This window comes from Pseudonaja textilis, chromosome Z (genome assembly GCF_049901715.1).
Source record: "Pseudonaja textilis isolate UNSWEBS1 chromosome Z, rPseTex1.2, whole genome shotgun sequence".
In the NCBI taxonomy this organism is placed as follows: domain Eukaryota; kingdom Metazoa; phylum Chordata; class Lepidosauria; order Squamata; family Elapidae; genus Pseudonaja; species Pseudonaja textilis.
The window spans coordinates 89,071,963-89,097,097 of record NC_142008.1 but is presented as its reverse complement, the minus strand read 5'-3'; the positions used below and the strand labels follow the sequence as shown (position 1 = coordinate 89,097,097).

The 25,135-nt window shown below is 40.2% G+C and overlaps 1 protein-coding gene across 2 annotated transcripts in view; it reads right to left on the bottom strand.

The window, feature by feature from the left end:
• The window catches only part of ZNF385C (zinc finger protein 385C), a 261,764-nt gene extending 236,953 nt beyond the window's left edge, over positions 1-24,811 (bottom strand). For both annotated transcript variants that reach the window (XM_026718266.2, XM_087916251.1), the window contains exon 1: positions 24,686-24,811. The gene's annotated coding sequence lies outside the window, so the exon portion shown is untranslated. The remainder of the gene's footprint in view (positions 1-24,685) is intronic.
• Between the last annotated feature and the right edge of the window lie 324 nt (positions 24,812-25,135).

Below are 25,135 nucleotides of genomic sequence, written 5' to 3'. Positions count from 1 at the left end.
GAAAAATCACTTGACTAAGACTTTCAATTTTATTTCTTTTTTTTAAACAAATTTTATTAATTTTTTAAAGACAAACAAAACGTAAGATATAAAAGCATAAAACCTCCTTTCTAAAGGTTACTTATAGGTTTTAACAAGGCAAATAAAACATTTTATACAGCATAGTTCCACATTATCACATTTCCATTTAAGCACATATATATCTTTTCCAAATTTCTCATTATTTCGCCCTCATTATTTCGCCTTTTATTCAATTATATTTCTTTCTATCAAGGTTTTATTAATTCTCAATCAAATATAAACACACAAAATACAAAACATAAAACAACACATAGAAACATAAAACCTCCTTTCTGAAGGCTACTTGTAGATTTTGACAAAACAAATAAGACATTCTTTTATACAACATAATTCCAAATTATCATTTGTGCATACATATCTTTTCCAAATTTCTCATTGTTTTTCCCTTTAGTTTTATTCTTCCAAGGTTTTATTAATTCTCAATCAAACATAGCTAACACAAAACACAAAACATGAAACTTCTTTTTGGAAAGTGGCTTAGCCCCGGGTTACATTTTTTTTTTTTACAGACCTAAATCAAATTCATGTTCACCTTATATACCATTCTTATCTTATTTACCATTCTATATTTTCTATATAACTTCTCCCTTCTTTTCATTCTCTTAATTATATTTTGTTTATTTCATCTTATTTTGAAATCATTATACTTGTATCTTTCGTCCGTTCTTTTCCAGTTATCTATTTATCTCTTCTCTTTAACAGAAAATTTCCCCTGTAATCACTTTTAAGGTGTGACGCCTTTCTAACTTTTCCCTAAATTGACACTTAAAATAATACATAATTTCCATTCTGATTCTGCTTAGTACATTCTACATGTTGCATTTTAAAATAAAATAATAATAAATTTATAATATAGTTAAATATATAATTTCCATTCTAATTCTAATTCTGCTTAATACATTATTTTAAAATAAGAAAATGAAATAGTAAATTTGTACTAACATTAAGACAATAACAAATTAAACTATAACTAAACATTAATCATTTTACACATTCTCTTTAATATTTTATTGAATATTGAAATCTATCATTATTAAACATTTTAATATTTTATTAAATCTTATAATATTCCAATAGACTATTTCAAATGCAAATACTACAATACTATCTTATGTACTCTTGCAGAATCTTTCTTTAATTATGCTTTACCCTTTATCTCTGAAAAAGATCTGCTTTTTGGCATCTTGTTTCAAGCCTTTGTGACTTTTTTCCCCTTTTTCTCTCCCTTTCTTCTCCTGTCTGGCCTTTTTGCCCCTCCCTCTCCTAACCTCCGTCTTTTTAACTTCCCCTCTCTGTTGTGTTTCTCTTTTCTGTTGCTTTCTAACATTGTACCTTTTTTTCACCTTATTTTTCTTTTTCTTGGTTGTTTTGTTAAATCTTAAATTCTCAATTTTCCTTCCCCTCTTCCTATTTTCTTTCTTAGTTGAACTTTTTTGTCCATTAAAGATGGCTGCTTCTTCTTCTTCTTCTCCTTTTTCCCCATGTAGTTGCTGATAAGTAGAAATCGCCATTTCTAAAAAGTGGAAGACAGCTCTCAAAGAATCCTTGCCTTCTTGTTCTCCTTCCTTTAATTTTTCATATTTCATTTTTAATTCATCCACAGATAGTGCCATTGTAAAGCCTTTTCTTCTTCTTTTTTTTTAGGAACAACCCAAATGTTTTTTACCTTAAAGTAATTTCCAAGCGTTCCAAAGTTATCGAGCAATCCAAACAGACACAAAATATTTCCTCTTCTTCTCTTTACACTTTCTCCTCCTGGGGCAAAATCCCAAAATATATTTTAAAGCCTTATTACAGTTAATTTCTGGTTTTGTAATCTTCAAGGAGTCTCCTCCAACAAATTCTTAAAGATTTTTTAGTCCTCTCCCTTCCCACTTATAACAAAGAGCCTATTTTTACCTTCTGTAAAGAAGCAGGTTTTTCAATGTCCGTCTGCTATCTCCGTAAGGAAGGGGAGTGAACTTTCCCTCAGCACTTTCATCCACCACTTTGATGGCCTCTTTTGGAAACAAATGTATCAATCAAAGAGTCAGATTTCCAGGGTGTTTAAATGTATCTTAATGACCCTTTTTGGTTCAGCCAAAAAACGTTCTCTTTCTAATTCTTCCTCCTGCACAAATCTTGTCCGGTTGAAGATCTCTTTGTGGCTGCCATTACTGACAGCCGCTCCACCACCTCAGGAAAAAGGAGTCTAGCTGGCTGGGGAAAGAGGTTGCAATGTTCCCAGACCCCTGCCCGGATCTCCTCTATCTTCCGCTACCTCTCTGGGGTAGCGACAACCCCCAAATCCAATTGGATCGGGGGTACTTCAGCAGCGAGCGCAGCAGGGACCCACAGAATCGCGGATTCCTGTCGCCGCCGAAGCCTTGCAACCGGAAGTCCCGACTTTCAATTTTATTTCTGCATTAACTGTGCTTGGTGCAAGCTGGTTGGGAAGCACACAAATGGAAATCACATGACTGTATGATGCTGAAACTGCAGCAGCCATAAATGCACACTGGTTAACAGCATCTGAATGGTAATCACATTGGAATACTGCAAGAGTCATAAACGTGAGGGCTGCTTGCAAAGATGTTTTGTTACTTTACAACAAAATAACTTCAAATAGTCATTAAAGAAGGCAGTCAGTAAGCAAAGTCTACCTGGATTTGGCTGAGAAGCTAAACAGGATTGGGCCTAGCTGGTATTTGAGATGGAGTCTACTTCATAAGGACTCAGATCACAATTCTTGTTTTGAAGAAGAGGCGCCAACAAAACCTGTGGAGTGCCAGCCTCAGGAAACACAAAGTAAAAATAACCTGAAGCTGATCAAACTGAGACACCACCTGAACAGTTGAAGCAATCTGATGATGATTATGTTAGCCTTTCCAGCCCCTGCACCAGGCTGATTAAAGGCAGCTGGCTGCAGCCTGATTTAAAAGCAATCCTGACATGATTCCTTATTGGATTCTGCCATCTGATTGCTGGCTGTTGACATTTATGTGGATTCTTTTTGTGAAACTCTAACCTCTGAACTGGCTGATAACTAAGGCAGACCTGGCTCTTGGAACTCTGGACTGAATTTTGATTATTCCTCAATGTTCCTGTTAAAAGCAAAACGATTCAGGCCAGCTTTATTAAAGATTCTGTTTTGTAAGATGCTAATTTGCATATGACCATCTATGATTGTATAATTGAAACCAGAAGCAGGACACTACCATTGAACCCCAACTAGGAAGAAGGAAAGGCAAACCAGTTACTTTAATCCAAAAAGTCCCCTATTTAGGTTTGTCCTTCAACTGAAGTCACTAGGAGTCAAGTTCAATTTAGAGGAGACATCGCTATTTATTAGCATAATCCAATGAAAAAGCTAACTTTCAGACTTCCTATCATTTTGAATAACAACTCACGGTACAATTAAGACTTAAATTCATGTTAGTGTTTTAGCAATGGCATTAATTTTAATCAAGAGCATGGCACCATTTGCAAGCTTGGTTTTTTTTGTGTGTGTGTGTTTTCTTTTTCAGGTATCCTTATCTAAAACAGCATTCTTTTTCTCTGGTAATATCACACTACTAACTAGAGCATACAAAACATTTGCTAGACCAATACTCGAATACAGCTCATCAGTCTGGAACCCACATTACATATCTGATATTAGCACAATTGAGAAAGTCCAGAAATATTTCACAAGAAGAGTTCTCCACTCCTCTACTCGTTGTAGAATACCTTATGCCACCAGACTTGAAATTCTAGAACTAGAAAACCTTGAATTACGCCGTCTTCGGTCTGATTTAAGCATGGTATATAAAATCATACATTGCAATGTCCTACCTGTCAATGAATACTTCAGCTTCAACCATAACAACACAAGAGCACACAACAGATACAAACTCAAGGTTAACCGCACCAAGCTTGATTGCAGGAAATACGACTTCAGCAACAGAGTGGTCAATGTCTGGAATACTCTACCCGACTCTGTAGTTTCTTCCCCAAACCCCAAAAATTTTAACCTTAGACTGTCTACTATTGACCTCACCCCTTTCCTAAAAGGTCTGTAGGGGGCGTGCATAAGCGCACCAACGTGCCTACCGTCCCTGTCCTATTGTTTCTTTTATTTTTCTTTTATTTTTCTTATATGTACCCATTTCATGTATTCATAATTATGTATACACTTTTACTTATTATCTCGTAAACAATTGACAAATAAATAAAATAAATAAATAAATTTTCCATCAACTTCTTGGCCATGCTGTCTGATCATTTTGGGAGTTTCAAATCCAGTATCTCTAGTAGGCTCTGGGTTGGTTTTCTTCCTTGATTCCCTATGAATTGATTTATCCCGAACTGCTTTCCTACCCTTTCTTTTATTGGTGGGAAAAGTCACATTCCCTAAATGATGTGTATTGCATTCTAAAAGCTGAATAGGGATTTCTATCTATCAAGAAAACATTACTATACTTAATTATCAGTGCAAAAAGAAAAAAAAACCCAGCTAATTATGCTGGACTATCAGCAAGCCACACAGTGAAAGGAACTCTCAATAATTTACAATTCTTTCTGCAGGCACTGCAAGATTTTTTTGTTTGATTGGCCTAATCATCAAAATTAACTAGTCTAGGAAGATGATAGATTGTCAGACAGAAAGAGCAGTGATACAGCCCATATGTATCTGTACATGTACGTATTACATGGGAAATTAGGCAGTTTATTCAAGTCAGGCTCCAAACTGTCTCTGTTTTCTTATCTTTGCAATAAGTCCTCTTCTTATTTAAGTCAAATTTTCCTGAGGTTTCCAAAGACCCTACTTTGAAATCTCTTCTTTCTTCAGAAGAGATGAATCTAACTGGCTTTGAATCTCCCTTCTAAAATTATTTTAGTTTCAAATATGCTGCAAAAGAAAGCCCAGAAGACGCTTCTAAAACTCTTGCAAAATTGAAGTCAAGCTATTTATAATTTTTTACTTATTTTGCACACTAAAAATATAACATAAAATGCTTCCATAATTTCAACCACTGCCTGGATACAACTTTTTTGACAGCAGGGGCTACATCACTTTATTTTTGCATTGCTATGAAATTTCAATCAATATATAGACATATACTGCTGACAGACTCATGTAAAAAGTTAAGAACCTTTTTAGATTATAAACACTGATTAGAGCAATGGTCAGCAACCAGTGGGCCACCGGTGGTCCGTGAGAAAATTTTGATGATCCGCAGAGAAATGTCCCCCCCAAAGCACCTCCCAAGCAATTAATCCAGGCTGCATGGGAACACAAGGCTGTGCCACCCACATGGCCCGCCCACCCTTTGGCCGAATGCAAACCTGCAAAAAGCAGCGCAGCCATTGTCGGACAGGACAAGGTAATGATGCTGTTGCAGCAAGAGGGATCTGGCGGAACAGGCAGGCTGAAGCAGCGATGGCGATAGCCTGAAGGTGCAGGAGTGCCATGCTACTTGCATTTGCGTAGCACTCCCACACTTTCCAGCTTGCCTCTCCTGGTCTGGGCTCTTCCTCGATGGCCGCAGGCTGTAGGGGCGGCCCGGGCAGGAAAAGTACCGGCTAGTAGCTGTGGGAGGGGGTGAAGTGGGCAAGTCTGCACTTCAGAGTCCAGAGTGGGGCATCATCATTGTCAGTTTTCTTGTCCCTCTTGGTGCTCTGCTCTGCTGCCCCCACGCCCCATGACCCCAGCCATCACTGCCTGGGGAGGGCACAGGAAAAGTGAGTATAAACATAGCTTTTGCTGGGGCGAAAGAGTTGAGATCGAGGAAGGCACAGGCAAGAGAAGAAACAGGCTGCCCCCTTTGAAAAGCGCCACTTTCTGTTGCCTATGCCTTCCCCGATCTCCGCTCTTTCGCCTCAGCAAGATCTGTGCTTCTGCTCGCTTTCTTTTCCTATGCCTTCCCAAGGGCTGGGGCTGTGGGGAGTGGCAGCAGAGATGTCAGGGCCGCTCTCCCGCCTTAGCAAGCCAGGCCTGGAGGAACGTGAAGAATTGTGAGCCAGCGCCAGATAAATGTGTGTTGGAAATGCGACAGCCTGCCCTTTGGCCTCTACAAAGGGAAGGACCCTTGTCTACTTGGAAGTGGCAGGAGAAACCTGGAGCTTAGCCTCAGGAAGTCCTCTTGTGTGGAGGTCTTGCCTGGTTATTAGGAGCCGTCTTCCTCGGCACTTCCAGCCCAGCTCTCCTTCTCTCCCCCAACTCCAGACACATGGCAAAGGAGGGAGGGGTTTCCTCTGACATGGGGGAGATATGAAATGACAGGAGACCAGACTGGGGGGGTCTGCTTTTTTTCTGTTTGAGGGGGAGCTGTTCCTCCCCTTCCAGATCTTCCCAGCCTCGAAGTACCACGTGGCTTCTTTTGAATCCCAGCAGTATTAAATCCTCCCTCTTTCCCCCCAAAGGATGAGAGAGGCCGTCCTTTCCCTTCGCTCTGCCCCACAGTTATGATTAAGCATTTACAGTTTTGTTATAATTAAATAAGCATTTTTATATTTAAAAATATTTATAAATTTATTTATATATTTTTATATTAAAAATTTTATAATAAATATATTATCTTTTTTAAAAGTTCATATTATTGGTCCTCAGGATTTAAAAGTATGAGTTTGGTGGTCCCTGAAGTCCAGAAGGTTGGCGATTCCTGGATTAGAGCAATGTCCCCCAATCTTTTGGTGACCAGTGACCGATTCAATGGAGAACGGTTTTCTGCAGACCAAAAGGAACATGGTTTCACATGCTGCCTGTATTCCACGGATGGGGCTTTGCTTGTTTGTGCAGCCCAGTTTCTGACATGATATAGGCCAGGGTCAGTCCATGGACTGGGAGTTGGGGACCCTTGGATTAGAGCAGGGGTGTCAAACTTATGTAGTTATGGTGGCATCACGTGACTTTTCCCTCTTCACTAAACCAGGTGTGGTCATAGTCAGCCCTGGATTAGAGTATTCAAAGATCTGATGTCAAGATTTATCATACTCCAGCAAGAAAATATGCATTTCTATCTTCAACAGCTTATGATCTTTTGTGACCATTTATATATTCCTTATAAAATAACCAGATATTGGGTATTGTCTTACCTGAACACCTGGTTCTCCTTGTAGGCTAGACAGGTCAGGAATGGGAGTTGCTCTTGTCCTAGCTGCTTGGACTGAGTCTGTCTAAAAGGCTTATTAGCGTAACTCTGCCCACTCTGGGTAGCTCCTCCCAGCTTTCTGTCAGACAAGACTGCCTCTGAAAAAAACAAAAATCACAAGATACCATTATCAGTTCCCCACTCCCACCGGCCCACTGAAAGGACCAGTTCCATCAGGTGGGACTGACCCGTCTAGCCTATAAGGAGAACCAGGTGTTCAGGTAAGACAACACCCATTCTCCCTTGTAAGGCTGCAACAGATCAGGAATGGGACATACCAAAGCTGGATTGTCCTCAGGAGGGATTAAGACTGGTCCTACTCTCCATGCTCCATGACAGCTCTTTGCAGGATTGTGCCAAACACCGCATCCGTTGAAGCAAAGGCATCCAGATGGTAGTGGCGAATGAAAGGAGATGGAGATGATCAAGTAGCTACCTTGCAGACTTCTTTATCTGAAGCTTGTGTAGCCCAGGCCGCAGTTGTTGCAGTGCTGCAAGTGGAATAAGCAGTAATGCCTCTTCATACTGGGAGGGCCCGAATCAAGTACACCCCGGATATACATGCTTTAATCCACCTGTTGACGGTGGATGGAGTCACTTTTCCCCCAACATGGAAAGTTGGAAAGAACAAAAAAGTGACTCTGTCCTGCAGAATTCAGATGTCTGTTTAATATAGACCTTCTAATGTGCCAAGCCTTCTCCAAGTCATGGATTGGATGGGGACAAAAATCAGGAAGCACCAGCTCTTGAGACCTGTGGAACAAGGTGTTGACCTTGGGGATAAATGCTGTGTCTAACTTCAAAACCATTTGGTGAGGATGAAACATACAGAGATCAGGGCAAACTGAGAGGGCAACCAACTCGGATACTCTTCTGGCTGAAGTGATTGCCACCAAGAAGGCTACTTTCAAGGGATGCAGACTAGCCTGCTTTAGAGGCTCAAACGGAGCCTTAGTAAGGGACTGCAGAACCCTGGACAAATCCCACATAGCGTACCTGCGCACCACCAGAAGGCAAAGATTAGTCGTCCCTCTGAGAAACCTATGGACTGTAGGATGCTGTGCCAAAGACTCCAATTTACCACAAGTCAACACCGAAGAAATCATCGCCACCTGACAGCGAAGGGTATTGGGAGAAAGGCCTCTATCCAACCCGGCCTGTAGAAATTCCAAAACATTTGCCACAGAGGCCTGTAAGGGTTGAATGTTTGATTTGGAGCACCAACTAGAAAAGGCTTGCCAGGTCGCATCATAGATATGGATGGTCAAGGTCTCCTGGAGGCCTGAATGGTCCTGATTACTTCATTGAAGAGATGGGCATGTTTTAGCATGCTCCACTCAATCACCAAACTGTTAGTTATAGCCACTGGGGTTCTGGATGACTCAGGGACCCTGGAGGAGAGAGACATCCTCTTCAGGAATCCACCAAGGATAGGCTACAGAAAGACCCATTAAATCAGCAAACCAAGGATGCTGAGGCCAACAGGGTGCCACTAATACAATTTCAGCTTTCTCTAGCAAATTTTTTTGCATCACAGCCACCAGCAATGGCAGAGGAGGGAAGACGTATAACAAACCTGGCAGCCACTTACTGCGTAAAGCGTTGGTCCCTTCCGCCCCAGGGGTGGCAAATCTAGTAAAGAATCTGGGTAATTGAGCATTGAGAGGAGTAGCAAACAATTCTACTACTAGAAGCCCAAATCTCTGAGTAATTTGTAAAAAGAGCAAAGGGTGTAGACTCCATTCCGTGTGGTCAATGGTGGCTTTGCTGAGCCAGTCCACCTGCACATTATCTGAGCCAGAGATATGCTCTGCCCAGATGGACAGAAGGTGATGCTCTGCCCATCTGCCCAAAGCCTCTGCTTCTACCATAAGGGATTTGGACCTAGTGCCCCCGTCTGTTAATATGGGCTTTTGTGGCTACATTGTCAGTCATGACAAGGACATGAGTGCCAGAAATATGTTGAATAAATTTCCTGAAAGCTAAACAGATCTCCCTTAGCTCCAACCAATTTATGTTATGTGCTTGTTCCTCAGCAGACCGTAAGCCTTGGCTATGTGAGAAGCCTGGTGAGCTCCCCAACCCGATAAGGAGGCATCAGTCATGAGGATAAGTCTGTCCCTTGGAAATGGCTCTGGAGAGCCACCAATGAAAGGAAAGCAGCACTTGCTTGGTCACCTTCACCTTTATTAAGGAGTGACTCTTATCGGCCCTCTGGTGAGGCAGTAGAAACCACTGAAGGGCCCTGGCATGAAGCCTGGCCCAGGGAACAATACCAATGCAAGAAGTCATCTTACTCAAAAGTTGAGAGAGATGAGCTAAAGGGGTAGAACTCTTCCTCTGTATACTTTTAGCCAACCCCTGCAGGCTGTCTTCCCTTTCCTGTGAAAAGGAAAACCTGACAAACTCCTATGTCAATGATGGCCCCCAAATGAAGCAGATGAGTTGAAGGAGTGAATTGGCTCTTTTTAATATTAATAGAGAAACCAAGATCCTGCAGAGCCAAGATGGTGGCCTGCAGGTCCTGCTGAGCCCTTTGAAAAGAAGACAGAATCAAAATATTGTCTAAGTAACATTGTAGCCACACCGGAAAGGAACGAAGATGCGCTGCTAAGGGAGCCAAAACCTTGGTGAAAACTCTGGGGGCTGAAGATAACCCAAAGGGAAGAGCCCTATACTGGAAATGCTGCCTCTGATAACAAAACCTAAGGAACTTCCTATGGGAATGACAGATAGGAATATGTATATAAGCTTCCATCAAGACAATGGAAGTGAAGAAGCCCCCCTGCCTAACACTCTCCATAATGGTCTGGAGGGAATGCATTTTAAAACACCTGTAAACTATGAACTTATTGAGCCTTTTTAAATCAAGAATTGTTCTCCACCCCACCCCACTGCTTTGGGGATAACGAATATTCTGGAGTAAAACCCCATCCCCTATTGGTCCACCGGGACCCTTTGGATGGCTGTGAGTTCCAGCAGGTGCTGGATAGCTGACTCCATGAGCCTCCTTCTCCCTGAATTCCTAGTAATTGGGCAGGAGATGAAAAACCTTAGAGGAGTGGAGTCAAGTGAAAGACCGATCTTACAGTGCTTAACACCCAGGTGTCATAAGTTATCTCTCCCCATTTGTCAGCAAACCAAGCTAATCGACCTCCAATAGGGAAAGACTGGGTAATGCTAGCATTGGCAACGATACAGGTGACTTCCTCCTCCTCAAAAGGGCTGTTTTGGTGAGAACTGTTGTCTACCCTTGCCTGGATGATCTGGAGGAGGCTCAGGACGTTGGTAAGGGGCTTTGGCTGGACACTGGAAGCTGGAACTAGATTTACCCCTGAATGAAGAGTGCTTAAATTATGGAGCAGGCCGATGTTCTGCTCTCTTGAAAAGGGATGGAAGCACCTTTCTCTTATCTCTGGTTTTGACCAGGAATGGTTCCAAGGCATCCCCAAAGAGCTTGTCTCCTTGAATAGGAGTTGAAGCCAGCTTCCACTTCCTTCTCCCATCAGCCTGCCAGTTACACAACCTGCACATGCGTCTGGCTGCCACTGAAGAAGCAATAGCTTTGGTGGCAAACCTTGCCCATGAAGGGTGGCCTCTGCAGTGAACTCAGTTGCAGCCACAAAATTACTGAGGTCCTGATAGGCTCGGATATCTGCCGTCAGAATCCTCTCCTGCAACTGCTTCAACCATTTCAGCAACGTCCTGGTGAATAATGAGGCTGCTATAGATGCTTTGACTGCCAAGGCAGTTGCCTGGTGAGATCTCTGGAGCGACTGCTCAATCCGCTTTTCCTCCGTTTTGAGGACATCTTCTGGATTGGGAGGGGCTGATGAGGTGGAGGCCAAAGCTGCCACAGGTGCATCAACTGAGGGCACCTGAAGGGTCTTGGTGAGCTCAGGACCTACATTGAAAAACCTGAATAAAATCATAGTCAAATGATTTTCTAATAGTGATACGAGGATATATAAGTTTGGATTGATAATACGAGTTATTATGTAATGTAACTGTAATTGAGACTACAAAATGAATGCACAAAACTGATGAACCAACCGACACACTGCTTGTATATATGTATGGAAGAGAGCTGATGTTTTTATGTTTTGTTTGTTTTTAAAAAAACCAATAAAATTGTTTTTTTAAAAAAAAGAAAAACCTGCGGTCTGAAGACAAAGGATTGGGCCCTGAGGCAGGTGACTCTAGCTGTTTCTGAACGACCTTCAGAAAGAGCCTGGGGGATGGCACCCTCCTTCCTCATCACTGGTTCATTGAAGAGGACATCCGACTCCCTGGGAAGCTGAGTAGCAGCTTCCTCATCATCTGCATCTCTCTGGTTGGCTGTGTTTTTCACTTTGAACAGCAAGGGAGTGAATAAGTCATGCTTAAAACAGCCTGTGAACATTGGAATCTCAGGGGAAGGGCCCTCATCTTCTGACATGTCCCTCTTATCTGGTTCCCCAACCAGGGAATGTTCAGTCGCTACTGCAGGAGCAGGCTGAAGCCAAAGCAGAAACCGATTCCTGAAGTAAGGAACCACTTTCTGAAAGAAGAGCCTCTCAAACTCGGGATCGTCTCTCTGAAACCTCAGAAGCTGCCAAAGAATGCCGGGCAAACCTCTGCATACCTTCAGAGATGCCTTTCCTGATGGTCTTATCAATCAAGAGGTGCAGTTTGACTGAGACATCTGGTTCAGAAGGCTCAGCTGATCTAAGGCCAGCTGCAGTAGGGGTAAAGGAGGCTTCCACCCCAGGTCTACTGCACACACATTCCTGCCAAGGTACAACTCTGAATCCTCCTTGAGGATCACCATGGTGCCTTCCCTCCTCTGGGGGATGAGGGGAGGCCTCCCTTCCAGCTGCATCAGGGGACCAAGTCTGGACCATGGCCCTGGTGGAAGGTCCAGGTTCTTGATCTTGAAGGTCCACCTCACTGAGATGCGAAGCAGAAGTTTCTCTTTCTGGAGATCTGCCGGTAGAGGCTTTTCGTACCTTGGCAATATGCTTCTCTAAGTCCTGGCGGCGCCTGGAAGCATCCTTCTCCGCCGCTTTAGAGGTCTTTTTGGCTGGCTGCTTTCCCTTGTTACTTGAAGCAGCAGGAGCTGCCTTGTGAGATCTAGCTGCTCTGGAGGCTCTGCTGTCTCTAGGGGTGTCCGCCATCTTGAAAGCAGAAAGGCCTTCTGTGGACTAGAAGTCCTATGCAAGGAGGAGAACACACGAAGGGATTTCTATAAGAACTTCAGGGGATATCTTCTTTCTTATCCTCTACCTCCAACAACCACTCTTCTTCAGCTCTATACAATCTTCAGTAGGATGTTTAACACTTCCTACTGGGACTTATAACCTCAGGGGACTAATACTGTTATTAAATATAGACCAGGCCTGGCATGAAGCCTGGAGGCCCTGGTCTATTTTGGGATAGGGACCAATTCCGCCATCAGAATTAAGAACAATGTAAAATATGCCTACCCTTCGGTGTCTTCTGGCCCAGCAACAATGAGAGACCGATGGAATAGTGCTGGCACAGGTGCAGGAGTGCCTATGGAGGAGCAGGCTGACTCTCTTCAAAATGGCTGCCTCCGGCCTAGGAAGTCTTCAAAATGGTCACCCTGGGCCACGAGGTCCTCCAAAATGGCCACCTTAGGCCACAAGTCTTTCTGCTTCACTGAGGTGCCCTAAAGTGGGATCCTCGGCCTTTTGCTGCTCCCTGGAAGGCAGAGGCATCTCCTGAGCTGGCCGTTCGAACCACAGCTTTCCTCTTCACCGCAGAGGCTCTGAAATGGCCCCACAGCTCAGGATAACTTGGGCCAAAACTGCCCACCCCCAAAAATGGTCACCCGGTGTCCACGGCCTTTTTGCCGCGGAGGGCTGAAAATGGCCCTGTGGCCCTCTGCAGGCTGCCGGAGCAATTGTCAGCTGATGTGCAGCTCTGAAAAACAGCTGAGAAGCGGAGCTGTGTGTCTTTGAATTTCGAGGCTTTTCTTTTCTTTAAACCAAGTAAGGCTGCCTATGGAAAAAAAAAAAACCAAAGGCAGGAGAGACAATGACTTGCGTCCGTCCTGGCTGAAGACTGAGTCAAAAGCTGGGAGGAGCTACCCAGAGTGGGTGGAGCTAGGTTAATAAGTCTTTTAGACAGACTCAGTCCAAGGAGCTATTCCCATTCCTGACCTGTTGCAGCTTTACAAGGGAGAAATGCATATTAAAGGGTGTGTAGAGCTGACTATATTTTGAAAACTTGTCTACATCATGTTTCACGCAGGAGTCAAAATAGATGCCAAGGGAGCTTCCCTATTTACAAACTGTCCGTCACTCTACGAGTGATGACTGAGACTGCCCCTTTACAGCCCTGCGAGCTCCCACACTTCTACTTATCTATGAGTACCATTTAAATTTTTAAACATTCCTCTGACGTTCCACTGACCATGAAGGTCCCTCTTGTAAATTAAAATTATGGTATATGCTCGTGCATATGCTTATGTCTATCTCATCTGTTTAATGTCAGGTAGGGAAAGAGCTGGCCTGTGTGAAGGAAAACATCTGTTCCTTATGGGCACTTTGATCTCCATATAAGTTACTTAGCTCTAGAAACATTGGCACATATCTCTTACAGGAGGAAGACAGAGAATTAAGGTAAATGTTAAAATTAAAATGAAACCTTGATCTCACAGTAGAAGTAAATTGAAGGCAATTGTATCTTGTTTCAGGCCTCTCTCTACCAACCATAATTGGGGATCAGAGAGTGAAGTTTTCCCACAGTGGATTATCATGTTTGACCTTTTTTCCATGGTTTTTTTTTTCAAAACTCTCCTTAATGTTGTTAAATCTGCCTCCAAAGAGCACCGTCTTTGTGCTGATTGCTGTATAAATTAAGTGAAGGCAAAATAACTGCTACACTTGACCCAAAAGCAAATGGTTTTTTTCCATTCCACCTACCTACCATCTTTCTGATTGTCTCCCACAGGGATGTGCGAAGTTAGGTAAATGAACAGAGATCAAATTTTGCGTTGATGGTAGGAGACAATTCAACTGGGAAAAGGCTATGGGATTAGTTTCAACCATGGAAGGTCAAATTAAGCCCAAGAAAGGTTACTATAGTAAAAAATGCTTGAGGTATTTTTTTAACAAAGCTATTTTAAAAAAAAGAAAGAAAGAAAAAGTGCATGCTTGAATTGAATAAAAAGCCAGGTCCATAGAAGTACAATTGTTAATACGAATGTTTCTTGGTGAAAAGTAAATAAAGGGGTCAAAACATTAAGGATAAAGCAACATTGAAAAAAAATTTTTTTTAAAACTTAGACACTGTTATCTATATTTCCCTGCCAATTAAAACCCGCTGATTCTGGTTTTTCCAGAGCTTTTATTTAAAAGAATTAAATCTTAAGCCCAGATAGAAAATCTGGTCCTACACTTTTTTTTATTCTCAGGATCTGTAACCAATGTTAATTCTATTAAAAGTAAAACACTTCTAGTGGTTTCTTCCCATTCCCCTTTGGTTGATTGGGATGCTCTACCAACCTAATGGATCACTAATATCCCCCTTATGAATGTTGAACATTGAAAAGGTTGGGTTTAACACAGCTTTCATTTCATGCTGCATTTCTAAGATAGCTAGTTCAGTTGGAAGCATGGGGAGATCTTTGAAAAGAAACAATTAAAAATAAAAAGGATACTGGTTATTGCACTTCTTATATATTGCAATAGAAATATTATACAATATGACAATATAAATATGACTTTCAGATTTCATATGTTGAAGTCCCAGCAGGAAACTCTTTTATGTCTTTGCAAGAGACTTTCTAGAAAGCTGAACATTCTAGAACTTTTAAAAGCTAGGAAATTTTCTTCCTTTAAAAATGAGAATCTTGTCAAAATAAAAATGTGCTCAGTAGCCTGACAAGAAAGATGAAAAACAGCTTAGCATTATAATATTTTCAACAATCAACCTCAGCTATTGTTGAATTAGATGTGTACATGGATTCAGGACAAAGAGTCTGACCTTTTAAAAAAACTCAAAATACCCCCCCGCCCCCAGTTTTGAATATTTTTATCCACATTGTTCTATCTCCCTTTCCCCATTCCCAGTCATTTAGTGCTATTTTGCCTCCTGCTTTGCTCTGTGATTACAGTAAATCAGGGTTCATATAATAAATCATACAATCCCTGCTTTGCAGTCAATCAAATTTCCATTACTTAATGGCCTGGTTAAAACAGGGCTGTATGTTCTTATTTCACCATTTTGTTTAGAACAGTCCTTAAAGCATTGCCAAAATGGGCTATGTCTCACATACTGCAAAGCATCCTCTTTGGATGGGAGAGCACACTACTACTAAAATGGGTTTTAATGTAATATGATGAAAGTAGAAGCTAACCTTTTGAGTTGACAATACTATGAAATATTAGAGCACCAAGGACTCTGAATCTTTTTCAGTTCTTGAAAAAAGAAATCTTTTCACGGGCAAATAGAATAAGATCTCTGATTTACTGAAAATTAAGATAATTTTTTTAAAGTCTAAAAATCTCTATCTTGGCTTTGTATCTTTCCATGTCAATAGAGCAGTATATTCTAGTTGATATATTTCAGTTTCTTCTCTGATTCCTAATTTAGGACACAGCAGTAACTTTCATTTGAAAAAAATCCACATCCTAGTTTTGATTCTGATAACATTAGAGTGGACCTAAGAGTGGACCTTGTTGTTGTTGTTGTTGTTGATGATGATGATGATGATATGATATGATCCATTCAGTCATGTCCAACTCTTGGCAATTCTATGAGCCAGATTTCTCCATATCTTCCAATCCTCAACTTCATATTAAATACATACTCTAACTCTGTGTTTCTCAAACTCAGTAACTTTAAGATGTGGGAATTTTTTAAGCCCAAGAGAGTGGCCGTATTATAAATACTGTAAAACTTCCATTTTGCAAGCATGGACATATATCCTGGCAGGCATGGAAAAAAGAAGGATTTGCTTCCAGCTCAGACAAACTGAATTTCTTTAGGTATACTGATACTATTTTTGAGAGTCAATACATTAAATGGTTTGCTGAGATGCAACTGAAGAGAAGCATCAGGACAAGAGCAATGTCTGTATGACTCACACCTATATGCAGAAGTGCCCACTAAGCTCCACTGTGCTGCTGTTTATAATTAAAATGTTTGCGGTTCTGGGCAGTGAAATGTTTCAGAGGGGTGGGAAGGAAAGGTGAGCTATCACAGCTTGTGGGCATAATGTAGACAAACTTTCAAACATGTACTCAAATACAAGACAGCAGCTTAAAAACCCTGCCCTGCCCAGGAACTCAATGCTTGATTTGTGTATCTTAAGCAGCAGAGGACAAGGAATGGGTTGTTTTGATTTTCAAAGGATACAACATTGAAAAGTTTAAGAAAGGTGGGGACAAATTCCAGGGAAGACTTCGCATACCTAAGAGCTGAAAGGCACTTTTTGAAAACACGGACTTACCTTAATGGTTTGATTTATGGATACATGCAAACTTTATAATGATCTCATTTCTAATTGTGACATCCAATATGTCTTGGGCCAAGAGCACAAACCGTACAAGAACTTCCTAAAGGACAAGTTTTTTTTAAAAAAAATGCATATCAGAAGACTAAGACAGGTTTGCCATAATCACTCATCAGAAATAGAAATCCAGACATACACCTTTTCACTGATAATCTACATGTTTCTGTATCTGACAGGGAACTGGCCTGAAAGGGTGAGCTTTATTCTTATGACTGTTCCACTGCCACGAAGGTACAGAATTCTCATTTTGACCATACATTCAGCAACTCTATTCAGAACACCCACATCTCAAATCTCATTTCTCAATTGAACAGTATTTATAGCAGTTACGTACAGCTCTTGACAAAACTGTAACATTTTAAAATAGCATCCACTTTTCTTCACAGACTCCTGCTCTGCTTCTTCATGGTTCCCATAAAATCACTGGCACTTTTGTTTCATTTTGTTATTTTTGGTCATATGCTTTATCTCATAACATTTCCATCATAAGAATTTGATTTAGTACCAGGATAAATTTCTAACATGAATGTAGTAATAATTCCTATTTGAGAAGAAAGTAAGAACTACCATGAGCACTTAATCACTCACTTAAGTGATCAGATTAATTGAAAAATGTAGCTGAAGACACTAGGGAATGACTGATAGCTCCCGCCTCCAAGAATTACTCTCCACTTCTGCTTAGGCAAGTATAATTTGTCAAAATCATAAATCACTTTAAGGATGCAAAAATTATCAAAAGTATAAACCAAGTACCAAGATTCTCAGATCTTGCATTCTTATAAGAAGATTCCAGTAGGAGCATAGTATATATTTATACTATCTTACCACGCATCCAAATCAAACAGGTTTCTAATGTAGCAGAACAGAAGTCCTATTTTCTTCATGTCTCAATCGCTGAATTCCCTCATGCATCTGAAAACTTTCCTTATCTTTCTGAAGATGTAAAAACGTTATACAAAAATAAATTTTGGTAGCTGTTCATATTTATGTTACGGAATAGGAGAACAGTTGTTGGGCTTCATTTTCAAAACCATATTCACATTATTGTTAGAAGTTTTCCTTTTAAACAAAGTTCTGAAATTGATAAATACTAGATGTGATTTTTTTTAAAAAAAACTTTCACTTTTACTCTTATGTTTTCATTACAATAAAAACAAAAAAATTACAATTAGGGTTAAAAACTGATTCATACAACTGCAGTCAAAGGACAGAAAACTAACCCATCTACACCTATTTAAACTCTGAACAAGTTAATGACAGTCTAATCTTTATATCAGAGATGACTGTTCTGAACATACGTTCACATAGTGCTAACGAATAGGAATATTCCCTCAGGGTAAAGCTAACTGGGTCAGCTGTACCATGCAAACATAACCAATGGGAGCTGGAATGATGAGTGAGAACTCATCAAATATCCACTTCAACAATCTCCTAATTTTGACTGATGGGCCACAGAGATTTCAAAAAGAATCTTGCTGGAACAGATCCACACTACTAAGAATACCCTCTCTAGACTGGCAGAGATAGCCTCTGAGATATGTTGGACATCATCCAAGTTGTCCTAATTGACTTCAACATTCAATCAAAGAGCTCCTCACTTTTTAAGAGCAGGATCTTATTATCTGTATGATCTCAGAGCTTCTGTATGACATGATAAAATTTGAGGACCTGATTCTGTTGCTAGGTTTATCAGTTGGAAGTGTGAAAATGCAATTAAATTCTTTTAATATGGATCACCATTGTCAAATTATAAGGATCCCAAGCTCTGATCAAAATATTTGCCACAGAAAACTGCAGGATGTGGGTAGGTCCCAGAAGAGGGAAAGAAACATCCTATCTGATATAATTGATTATTATTTTTGACTTTGCTTTAGAACAGGCAAATTTATTTATTTTTCCAAGGGACTGAATAAGATGAAATGACAGAAGGCAAATTAGTTGAACTTCAACAGCAAAATATTATGCGCCACTGAATATGGAGTAATCCTCATAATGAGGCAGGGTGAGAAAACCTTTTCAATTTAGAAGCTGCATTTGGATTTTGTGCTTTGTCTACCCAGGAGATAATTGAGGACATCACCAGTGGGTTGGACTAAACAGTTTGGAGCTTTAAGTTTCTTAAAATCTTTTTTTTTTTTGTAAGAGACAGGGACCAACCTGAAGAAGTTATAGTACTCATTTGGCCTTTTAAATCCCTGTAAAATGGGGGGGGGGGAATCAACCTCATTTTGGGGAAATCCATACCATGTTGCTTGCTTTAAAATATTTTTCAAACCTCAAAAAAGGGAAAAAAAGCCTTCCCAATTTTCACTTACCCATTCTTGAGAGTTTTCAGGGTCCCAAATTGGACTTGTGGGTTGCCCAGTCTTGTTTAAATTTTTGCCAGAGAATTATTATTGCAGCATTTTAACATGACTGCATCTGCCAGGAACATTCACCCACCATAATAAAATTGTGAAGGGATTTTCATCTTTATAAAAAAGTGCAAGTCAGATTTCACACTACTACAACATTTGAATATTTTTATATAGTAGTTCATTTTCTATTTCAGGAACTCTAGGCACTATGTATAGTAATTTCTTCTCTAAATTTATTCTCACAATAATGGGAGGTGGGTTGAGTAGAGTTGTGGCTGTATTCAGACAGTTCATTTAGCCAAGGTTAGCTCAGTCTAATGAGATGCTAGTACAAAGGAGATCTGAGCAGTTTTCAAAAGAATAGGCAGAGATGGACCTGGCTGTGTGAGTTTGAGCCTTTCCCTAAATACTAGACCTATAAGTTGGATTGGAAAATTTTTTTTAAAAAATCCCAGAAGATGCACTTCAATATTGTTGCCAAGAAAAATACATGGACTTGACCATGAAAGCATTAGAAATCAAGATAGAGTTGACCTTATTAGGTGACAGTTTGAAATATTGTGCAAACTTTACTGGATGGTGGTTCAGCATGTAGTGTGAATAAAGAAAGTAAATGACCCTGCAGACTTTAGTGGCTTAGTGTGGATGTGAATTTGACTCTTCCTGAAGTACCAAGCATTTGAACTACATATAAATTGGACTAGCTGAAAGTAACATTCTGAATGTATCTAGGATTTTGAGTTTTGGTATAGGTAAAGTAAGGATATAGACAAGAAATTTGGAATTAAAACTATTACTCTATCTTTAATTCCTAACTGTCCTTACAGATCTATTGTATATTTATAAAACTAGTGAATGACTCACTGAGAAAGTTAGCACCATAGCTTTATAATAAGCATGATAAGATCCATGTCTCAAGAAACCATGACTCATTCAACAAATGTTAAGATCAGGCCAGTTTCTATGTTGATCTCTCTCAGCAAGGCAATAAAAGGGATAGTGAAAACTCAATTCTGGAATTTCATAAACAGCAAGGATTTCTTGGTTTGTTTGTTTTTTACAACTTCCAATTATAATTAAGAAGCACAAGTGCTGAGGTAAATCTGGTAGGCAAAAGATAAAAAGGGGGCTAAACTAATCTTGGGTATTCTGATTGCCAGAGCAGCCATACAGATATACTGGACTAGATCTTCTGTCATCCTTAGCTAACATAGTTGAGCTTTTCTTAAAGATTATTGCAGAAGTAGCTGAATAAAGAAGCCTTCCCTAGCTCAATGCCTCCAAATGCACTATAGAATTCCAAATTAATGGAGCCTCTGGCTGAGAATTATAGTTCACACAATTTGAAATATCTGGAGCACATCTGTCTGAGGAGGGCTGATTTAGGGATTTGCTATGATTGTACTATGCTTCTAAAGCTAGTCAACTCTCATAAACTCTCATAGTATACATGTAAACCTGTAGACTTCTTGGCACTAGGGCTCAGAATAGTTTGCACTAGTTTTTTTTCAGGATGTGTTTCAATTTCCCAGTTTTAGCAAATACACATGGTATTCTCTGAAGGTCTCCTGTCCAAGTACTAAGTTAAATGCTGAGAGACAGTAACTTTACTTTTAAAGTGCAAACTCTACATGATGACCCTGTGATTATTTGTTCCACGTTTGGGATCAGATACTACTAATGAAAGGCAGTTGTATGTAAGGTTGCTGCCATGATTTCCTCAGAGACACTTAGCTGCTGTCTCCAGATGCAAGAAAATCTTTGAAAACGATGAAGAAAAGATTGAAATAAAACTCGGATGGGAGTCTATTTCGATTCTATAAGGTGAGAGAAGAAGTAGGATTGTCTTATTTTTTTGCCTCGGGTAACAAAATGCATTAGATCATTCCTGATTGGTAGATTTTACACATACACTGTTTAAAATAATATGCTCAATTTAAAAATATTAGTGAAAATAATGTTAGCAGCAAAACTGAGTTACAGCAACCAAACTTTTTTGGGGGGGAATAAGGTTCCCCTGATTTGCTTTTCTAAAAGCAACAAGCAATATCTTTGATTAGGTGTTTTCATAGCTTTGGTGTACTCCCAAAGAAGTCTCTGTCCAATTTTGCATATCTTAGTCATGGCCTTCATGTTAAAGATGATACATGACAAAACTCTTGCCTCATCTTAGTAGTTAATGTTAAGGCTATTATGAGCCAGACTGCTGAGAGTTTCAAATTAATCAAATAAACCAGTTAGAAGACAATAAATTTGGTGCAGAATTGAAATTGTAGTCATCTTTTTGAACCAGTGTCAATTATATAAACTGTTTAGTTTCAGTTAGGTATGGATTTGTCCTCAAACGAAACATAGCCAGGTCCAACACAAATTGAATGTAGTATCTCTTCCCAAATCAGAAATATTCCACTGAGTCACTCACTTGGCATTCTCAGCATGTTATTAAACATCCATTGCCTTATTGGTGTTTGATGGCATGATATAAGTTTATTATCTGAGCAGGTTGGCTATCTCTCAGTACTAGCTGAATTTTGTCTAGGCTTCAAAAGTGTTCAACCTGATCACCTCTTGGATAGGAGACATCTATGATGATATGCTAAAGAAAGAAAAAGCCAACAGTTTGAAAATGACTGGATAGAGATTGACTCAGCCTTCTCTAACCAACTATCCTCCAAGTTCAAACTGACATTTACAATATGCAGACAGTATCAGATTGGGAAAAATTAAGTCAACTGATTTCTGTGAAACAACTGGGAAAAATTAAGCCAACTAAATCAATTCTTCCAGCAGTAATGTTGGAAGACATGTCCATCTGGGTTCAGTTCCAAGTGGGAAGAAAGACACTGGAAACATGGAGACTGCTTGGAAGGATGGTTTAATGGTAGACAGAACCATGTGGTTTTAAGGTCCTTGGCAAAAAGCACATGGGTGAGAGAGGGAGATAGATTTATACTCTCTGTTGGGCTTTGAACTTCCTTCCTGTTCTTGTGGCTAGAAATGTATTATGATTGGCTGTCAGACTCCCACTGGGCCATGCAGGAGTAACTTTGTAGGTTGTCTTGAGTCCCAGGCTTCGTTGAATCTTGCTGGGTGGTTTAATGAAGGGGCTTTGGGCAATTCCTATTATGGTTTAATGGCTTGGATCTGAGCGAGGGCTAATCCCATCACCCTGTAGCTGAGGGCCTTTTGTCTTGTAGATAGCATGGTCCAGTCTTTCTGGGGCTATTAACAAAGGTAGGAGCTGCTTTCCAAGGGCATGTTTCTCCTTTTCTCATCCAGGGAAGTATAATATTCTGCATTTTTAATATTTCCTAGAATATTTCATTCTTTTAGGAGAAAGGTGGGTGCTAACTTTCTACAGTAAAGTAAAACTGGATATATCCCAAAAGTTTACAATACATGTAATCCTCAATTTATTACACGCGAGACCAGAATTCCCACTGTGCCCAATTTTATGACTTTTTGCCATAGCAAAAACTACAGATATTAAGCAAATCACTGCAGATAATAAGTGAATCAGTTGTTAAGCAAATTCAGCTTCCCACCCACCCCCAACTTTGATTATCAGAAGTCAGCTGGGAAGATTACAAATGACTATCAAATGATTGGAATTCTGCATTTGTCACAAACACATGCCAGTTGCCAAGCACCTAGATTTTGATTACATGATTGCAGGGATGCTATGACAGTTGTAAGTGCAAGGAGTGGTCATAAATCACTTTTTTAGAACTGTTGTGACTTTGACTGGTCACTAAATTAAGTTGAGAATTACCTAGTTTGTTTTGGCTGATGTGATTTATTTGTGCAGCAAAGAACTTGCTTTGAACTAATGATTATTGAGGGCTCTCAAAGCATGTGTGGGTACATTTTATTCCCAGCCAAAGAGAACAACTTTTGGAAAGTTAAGAAATATCCCAAATGTTACTGGGTAGTAACATCCATCTAACTGCTACGATTAATTTGTTCTGGGGTGCCCTTGAAGGAGAACATATTTTCCCCCTTCTTTCAAAATACTTGTTAATGTAGGAATATTAGAAATTCCCTCAAGACCTTGCTAACTAAACAGAACAGAAAAACAGAAGGCATTGTTTTTATTAGTCCAATGATTTTTTTAATATACTGAATCTGACACTTTGCAACCCACATTTACAAATGAATGCTAATGTAAAATGTCTATTGTTATGATTGGGTAAGTCAGCTGATTATCTAAACCAGACAAACGCCTGTCCATAAAAACTTGTATGTACATCAATTGCAAAAAGAGGGGAAAATCTTATCTGCACCAGTCCATAGACATTTCCCAGTAAAATGATTCTCTATAAAGATTTTCAACAATCTGAGGATCCTTTCAAATAAAAAAGTGTATACGTTCTTACACTAAACATGATTAGGCACAGATGAATTCATGAAATGTTGGGAGTCCATATGATAATTGTAGCAAGACTTGGGGCTGGGTGAACTTTAATTCATTGGTATGTCTTTATTTTCAAAGTGGAATTGTAATTATGTTTCCACCATGTAGGACTATTCCCTTACTTGACTCTCTGCATATTTTGGGATTAAAATTTTCAGCTAAGACCTGGAGGGTGCCAGGATGAGAAAAGTTGCTTGGAAAACCAACATCTGATAATAAAAGTTTTGGACTACCTAATTAAAATTTCCTAAATTACTTGGAAAGCCATTTTCAGATCCAAATACTCCAACATATAAAGTAAATAATGTCCATCCCTTTGAACTCATTCAATGTTGGCCTCTCGTGATTTTCAATTCAATTCAATGTCTTCCCTAGGCCTCACAAAAATCTCTCACAATACTACACAAAAATGTCCCAATGCAGAGCGCTTTTACAAAATGACTTGTATAGGGTCAAAAATGCTAAAGGAAACATTCCAAATGGACTATTACACTCTTGGACTCTCAGAGTATTTTTCACCCAGGAAATATGATTTATAGTTCATACAGAATAAAAATATTTAATAGAATCTTGATCAAAATCACACTACTTCGACAGGAAAATCAAAAGTAAAGAAACAGTAACAAAAATCTCACATTCAGGTTGAAGAGGGGATTACATGAACGTTTTTATATATATTTTTGTCCTTTTAACTTAAGAGAACCCAAATCATTCTAAAGAAGGGGGTAGAGAGAATATTGAGAGGGAGGTGAAGGACTGTAAGGATAAAAGAAAAATGGGTAAAAGAAAGAGCCAGGATAAAAAGGGAGAAAACCTGAAAACTGGGCAAAAAAGACCAAATGTCAGCGGCTTGAGAGAAAAGAGACCGGGAATAAATGTAATAGAAAAAAAGCAGAAAATGAATGGAGTATCTACCGATGTGGTTTTAAAGAAAAATAGGAACTACAGACATCCCCTTTTAGCCTATGCAAAAGTGTTGCTCGGGCACGTTGCAAAAACACACTTCTCACACACCTGCTCATGAGTTCATGGAGTAGCAAAAAGGGGTTTCCGCCGCTCTCGCTTTGCAAAGTAAAAATGGGTTTCTTCAAAAAGGAGGAGGCGGAGGTGGCATGCAAGAAGCACCCGGATCCAGAGAAGTCTCCCCTTGCGATCAACAGCGCCTTTTCGCTGCGCCGCGCTCCCCTTGACTCCTTACCTGGCCCGCTGCTGCTCAGCTGGGCATCGCTTGCAACATCTTCTCTTGTCCAGACGAACAAGTAGAAGCCTCTCAACTCGCGCCAGGGCAAAGAGCGGATGAAAATGCCGCGAGCTCGCCTCCTCGGACTCTAGGGGACGCGCACGCGCGCTATCCCGCCTCTTGAGGGTGTAGCTGATCCCTTGCTTCTTGCTGCCGTTGGAACGCCAGCCCGGGCAACACGCGGACCGCGACAGCTGCATCAATTAGTCCTAAAGGGGGAAATGTTTGCGTGCGTGCTGCATATAAAAAGGTTGATTTCATTCATCCGAGCAGGCTGCAAGAACGTCTGTTAGAATAACCCGACCAGGTGCAAAAAATATATCCAAAATGATTGACAACATGCCGCATATTCTGCAAAGTTTGGATGCTAATCTAGAGGGAGGGAAATGACTAAAGATGGAGGGCGTA